This window comes from Echinops telfairi, unplaced genomic scaffold (genome assembly GCF_000313985.2).
Source record: "Echinops telfairi isolate 266 unplaced genomic scaffold, ASM31398v2 ScPeMD7_3533;HRSCAF=4204_0, whole genome shotgun sequence".
In the NCBI taxonomy this organism is placed as follows: Eukaryota; Metazoa; Chordata; class Mammalia; order Afrosoricida; family Tenrecidae; genus Echinops; species Echinops telfairi.
This window is the reverse complement of record NW_022107431.1, coordinates 64,434,363-64,441,418: the sequence shown is the minus strand read 5'-3', so window position 1 is coordinate 64,441,418 and position 7,056 is coordinate 64,434,363.

Sequence of the window (7,056 nt, the reverse complement as noted above, 5' to 3'; positions counted from 1 at the left end):
GGGCTCCCACGGCCAAGTACAACCCCGCCACTCGCAAAGCCAACCCCCCCGCAGCCCCGGATTCTGCGCCTGCCGTTTGAAGAGGGCGGGCCTTCGCCGGTTCCCCAGCATCGCCGGAGGACGAACGGGCGCGCGGGCCTGGCAGATCTAGCTCTGCACCACAACTTGAATGGAAGTAGCACCAACTTCATTCAACAAACCGCGCGGACGATGGGATCCACGGGCAAAGCAGCGAGCAGGAAAAGGGCCGATCGCGGGCTGCTCTTTCTAGCACGTCTTGTCGAATTAAACACCTGCGTTCTCCCTCGATGACAGCATTCGGCAATGATAGGCATTGGGAAATTGCAGCGCCAAAGACGTCAACGGCCTGGGAAAACCCCCCTTCCATCCAAATGATCAGGGAGCGGACATCTCCCTGATTGCAACCCCAAGGTGGCTGAGGAAATCCGATGACAGCAAAACAAACCATTTCAAGAGACAGTAGGCTTGAACTTCCGGGTGGGAGAGAACTACTTCTACGAAAGTGTGCAAGCTGTGTCCTCTCTAGGGAATGAACATGGCTCTTCTTGCCAGAAATCATATGCACATTTTTACTTGACTGCTCTACTTCTTGGCTGGAACAGGACCCCTGGTGGCGTTGTGGTTTCACGTTGGGATGCAACCCACAAAGTCATCAGGTCGAAACTGCCTGCTGCTCCGCGTGAGAACAGACGGGACTTTCTACTCCCTTTAACCAGGCAGTCTCGGAAATTCACAGGGGCAGTTCTACCCTGTCCCATGATCGGCATCGGCATCGGCTCGATGGCAGTGAGTTCGGTGTGGTTTTGATTTCTACCTGCACACACACCCCTAACTTCAGGAGCGAGGAAGAGAGCTTCGGTGTAATGATGACTTCCCGTGATTTCAAATGCAGAATTCCCCGGAGGGATGGAAATCGTCGATTTAAAAAATCCTGTGTTGCATTTTTTTAATCCACTAAAAAAAAAAAGCACTAAAATGCTTCCAGCAGCTTTCTTTTGCAGAAAGAATTTTGATAATGACAAGTCTTGATATATACGTTGAGGTGCCTTTTAGAATGTGTCGAGAGAAATAGGTTGTTTCTGTGAGTCACGAGTAAATTATTATGCACTTGATTTTCCAAGAGTAGAAACAGAGTGGAGCTCTATCTGTGTAATAAAAATCAAAGACCACGTGGATTTAATTAAATTACCACGTCCATTCACATAACTAAGATTCGTGTTTGAGATATCGTTGGGGTTCTGTTAGTGGAGTGGAGTTGCTTCCGATTCATAGCAACCCTGACGACAACAGAAGGAACCTGCCCGGTTTTGTGCCAGCCCCAGAATATTGTTGCAGTCGCAGGTTCAATCCACCTCATCCAGAGTTAGAGTCTTGAAAAACTACATATATTTAAATTGTTTTTACTTTGTCAGAATACTTCAATATAAGCACAATGTTAATTTTGCCTTAATTTAAAATGAACGTTCCAGTCTATCATTCAATGAACATTACAGTTTTATGCCAACTTCTACTTTTTCAAGTATATCCAGCTTTATTGCTTCTTGATTAATTAAACTATTAATTAACAATCATGTGAAACTATGCCATTACTGGCTCTCAAATTCACTCACACATGAGTAAGTACATATATTTTTAATATAAAATAAAAATTTGCATATAAATGTAAATTAATCCTAAAAGTAACAATATCATATGAGCTTTATTAGGACATAAATGCCCAACCGCTTTTTTTTAAATCATTTTATTGGGGATCATACAACTCTTATCACAATCCACACATCCATCCACTGTGTCAAGCACATTTGTACATTTGTTGCCATCATTCTCAAAACATTTGCTTTCTACTTGAGCCCTTGGTATCAGCTCCTCATTTTCCCCCTCTCCTCCCTGGCCCCCCTCCCTCATGAACCCTTGATAATTTATAAATTATTATTATTTTGTCATATCTTAGACTGTCTGATGTCTTCCTTCACCCACTTTTCTGTTGTCCATCCCCCAGGGAGGGGGCTATATGTAGATCCTTGTGATCTGGTTCCCCTTTCTGCCCCACCTTCCCTCTACCCTCTCACCACTGGTCCTGAGAGATTCATCTGTCCTGGATTCCCTGTGTTTCTAGTTCCTATCTGTACCAGTGTACATCCTCTGGTCTAGCCAGATTTGTAAGGTAGAATTGGGATCATGATAGTGGGGCGGGAGGGGAGGGGAGGGAAGCATTAAAGAACTTGGGGAAAGTTATGTTTCATCATTGCTATACTGCACCCTGACTATCTCGTCTCTTCCCCGTGTCTCTTCTGTAAGGGGATGTCCAGTTGCCTACAGATAGGCTTTGCACAACCCCTCATTCACAATGATATGATTTTTTGTTCTTTGATGCCTGATACCTGATCCCATTGACACCTCGTGATCACACAGGCTGGTGTGCTTCTTCCATGTGGGCTTTGTTGCTTCTCAGCTAGATGGCCAACCGCTTTTTGTTAACAAAAGGTAAAATAAATCAGAACCCAGAGCTTACACTGAACATGAGAGAGCTGGCATAGGATAAGGGCCTGCTGCTAATATTGTACTAACCAGCTTGGAAATTCTGGGAAAGTTGTTGGACCACTTGAGGCCTCCATTCTTCACCCAAAAATTAAGAATCTCAACTATCAAAGTCCCTTCAATATGGTTTTATAATCAAAATCAAAAAGGAAATAAGTCTAATGACCAGTAAATGGTTATTCTGAGCATAATTTTTGTGTTAATAAGAAGAAATGTTACAATAAGTACTCCTCGTTAAAGAGAATTAGTAGTTTTGGCATTTTCCAAACACCTTCATGGTTGTAGTAAGTAAAAAAAAAAAACTCTTTAGAATTAAGAGAGCCAGCTGGACATCTCCTTACAGAAGGGTCGCGGAGAGGAGACGAGCCAGTCAGGGTAGTGTAGCAACGATAAATATGGCTAGACCAGAGGATGTACATTGGTACAGATGGGAACTGGCAACACAGGGAATCCAGGAGAGATGATCCCTTCAGACCAGTGGTGAGAGTGGCAATACTGGGAGGGTGGAGGGTGGATGGGGTGGAAAGGGGAACTGATTACAATGATCTACCTATAACCTCCTCTCTGGGGGACGGACAACAGAAAAGTGGATGAAAGGAGACATCAGACAGTGTGTGTGTGCATGCACACGCGCCCATTGAGAAGGAAGAGAGAAAAACAGATCTATTGATGACTACATATGTATTTGAAGCTCAATTTTCATAGTACCACCTAATATCTCACAAACCCAGAGGGTTACTATGGGTCAAAATCGACACGGTGGTAGTGAGGTTTTGAGTCTGAGGTTTAACGTCTCACCTCCTCCCCTTCAGCGGTCTACCCTACCAGCTGCCATCATGAGTTACGCAATCAGTCTCCAAACAAAGTTCCTACTTAAAATGTAGCCCCCAGGAGAAGACATTCTTGTGATGAACTCTATCTACTTAAGTAGATTTCCCTTCCCATTGCACTATTTCTAAAAAGAAAAAGAAAACAGATTAAATATATCATTGAGCTAAGTAATACTATTAGTATATGCCACCATTGAAGAGGAGAGTGGCTATGTAATGTAACAGACTTGTTTTCATAAAGGCAAAAAGTAAATTCCATAAGAAGAGATTAGAAAATGAAGGGGAAATCTGAGACATTAATTGAAAAACCAACTTTTCCCCTGGTTGTCCAAATAATTAGCACATAGCTTGCCATTTGGTTGTGATAGGATATAGTTTCACACTATAGGTTTACGGTTACTCAAGGCTTAGGTTTGCTAGCATGGCCTTCACATTGTACCATTGTGTTTTCAGTTTCTCTTTTTTCCAATAATAATGATTCCTTACATATATAATTGAATGTGATTTTATTTCTATAGATTTCATAGGATTTTTCATATGTATAAGTTAAGTCAAAATAATTGAGATTTATGTGTTTGGATTTTTTTCTTTAGGAAATAAATAACACACCTGGAATACTGGTTCAAAAAACTTTCTTGCCCTGCCCTTGCATGTCTCCCACGCCTCAAGTCTGACCGGCTGCCAATAAGAAGAATCTAGCAAACAGCCATCATGACTCCAATTATTTGAGAGTGCAAACGCATGCAATCACCTTGAATAACACGGCCCCTCTTCACTCCTCCCTTACCTCACACTAGCAAAGAAACGTTACTATATGCTGGGTGGTTGCTACAGGACTTGCATTTCCTCTTTTATTTTCTCTCTACGGCAGCTCCATAACATTGTTGTTCTTCTTAGGTACCTTGACTTGGTTACAACTCATAGGTATCTTAAGGGCAACAGAAGGAAAGAGGGCCCAGTCATGCACCATCCGCACAATTGAAATGTTTGAGCCTATTGTTGCAGCCACTGTGTCAATCATCGCATTAAGGGTCTTCCTCAATAGAGGAAAGAACTAGGAGACAAAGGACATTTATAGAGGTCTAAATATGGGCATGTACATATGTAAATCTATTTCTATACAATGATAGGGAAATAGATCTATGTACATATATTTACTTGTTAAGTATTAAGGTAGCAGACAGACATTGGGCCTCTAGTTAAGTACTCCCTCAATGCAAAAACATTTTGCTCCAATAACCTGGCATTCCGTGATGCTCAGCTTCCCAACACGACCACTGCAGACAAAATGGGTGCATAAACAAATGTTGTAAAGAAACTGATGGTGCCCGGCTTTCAAAAGATATAGTGTCTGGGGTCTTAAGGGCATGAAGACAAACAAGCGGTCAAGCAAGCCCATGTAGAAGAAGCACACCAGCCTGTGTGATCATGAAAGTCAATAGGATCAGGTATCAGGCATCAAAGACCCAGAACAGAAAAGCATATCAATGTGAATGAGCGGAGTGTGGAGTGGAGACCCAAAGCCCATCTGTAGACAATTGGACATCCCCCTACAGAAGGGTCTCAGGCAGGAGATAAGACAGGGTGCATTATAACACCGATGAAACATACAACTTTCCTCTAGTTCTTTAATGATTCCTGGCCCCCAATTATCATAACCCCAATTCTACCATACAAATCCAGCTAGATCAGAGCATACACAGTGATACAGATAAGAACTCCCAACACAGGGAATCCAGGACAGATAAACCCCTAAGGACCAATAATGAGAGTAGCGATACTAGGAGAGGAAGAGGAAGGTGGGGAGGGTGAAAGGGGGAACCGATCACAATGATCTACATATAACCCCCTCCCAGGGGGACAGACAATAGATATGTGGGTGAAGCGAGACAGCAGTCAGTGTAAGACATGAAAAAAATAATAGTAATTTATAAATTATCTAGGGTGGGGGGATGGGAATAAGTTGATACCAAGGGCTCAAGTAGAATAAAAATGTTTTGAAAATGATGATGATAACATAAGTGCAAATGTGCTTGACACAATGGATGGATGGATGGATTGTACTAAAAGTTATAAGAGCCTCCAATGAAATGATTTTAAAAATTGAGAGGAAAAAAAAGAATTTAAAAAAATTTTTTTAAAAAAAGATCTTCCCTCTTTTTAGCCAACCATATATGCCCTTTCCCAGAAACTGCTGTCTCCTGATAACACGCCCAAAGTACATGAGATGAGACTCACCAACCTCACTCCTAAGGAACATTCTTCCAAGGCCTACTTGTTTGTTCTTCTTGGAGTCCACCGTATTTTCAATACTACTTGCTGACACTGCATTTCAACTGAATCCATTCTTCTTGGGTCCTCCTCCTTCATGATTAACTTTCACATGCATGTGAGGCATTTGGAAATACCACAGCCTGGATCAGATATACCTCAGTCCTCAAAACGATAGCCCTGCTCTTCAGCACTTTAAAGAGGTCTTGTGCAGTAGAGTTTGCCAATGCACTATTATTGGTAGTGTTGTTAGGTACCCTCTAGTCAATTAAACTCATCGGAACCCTATGTACAATAGAACAAGACACTGTCCGGTCGTCCGCCATCCTCCCAATTGTTCTTATGTTTGAGCCCATTATTGCAGCCACTGTATCAATCTATCTCATTGAGGGTCTTCCTCATTTTTGCTACACCATAGCAGGCACCATAACTCAAATGCAGATTCTTCTTCAGTGTTCCTTACTCAGTGTTCAACTTTCACACTTACATGAGGTGGTTGAAAATACCACAGCTTGAGTTAGGCTCCCCTTAGTCCTCAAAGTGACATCTTCCTCATTAACACTTTAAAAAGGTCTGCACGGCAAATGTTCACAAGGCAATACATTGTTTGATTTCATGACTGCTGCTTCCATGAATATTGATTGTGGATCTAAGCAACATGAAATCTCTGCCAACTTCAGTCTTTTCTCTATTTATCATGAGGTTACCAGTTGTGAGGAATTTAGTTTTCTTTACACTGATGTGATAGTTAAGGTTCATTGTGCCAACCTGGCCAATGAACACATGTGGGATTAATTGAAGGGGCAGAGAGATAAATGGCTAGGTAAGCCTCGCCTGTCTGGTCTCTTGCTCTCTGATAGCCGGACCAGTTGCAGCTGCCTTAACTCGTTCTCTGCCTCAGCTGGCAAGGCTCACTTCCTGTGAGACATCCCTGAGGAGAAGTCAAATGGACCTACCCTGATGCAGCCCTGGGTGCTGGAGTAGCCATGTGGAGACCCCTGTCAGTGCTGAGATGTTTACATGCTCACTGATTCGTCCTTCCTCCTGAATTCTGCATCATTACGTGTGTTTTGTGAGATTGAGGAGGACTTTGTAGATCAGTGTCAGATACATGGGCTATTGTTGGACTTATGGGCTTGGACCGGAATGGATTGGGATGCTTAATGTATAATTACCCTTTATGTAAAACTCTCTCATAAAATATGAGTTTATGAATTTTGTTTCTCTAGTCTACCTAGACTAACACAAATGAGTTGCGATCTGTATTGTAGACTGCAATCCTTGATCTTCATCAGCAGTATTTCATGTCTTTCTCACTTTCGGCAAGCAAGGTCTTTTCATCTGCATATCACAAGTTTGTAATAAGTCTTTCTCCCAGCCTGGTGCCTCGTTATTC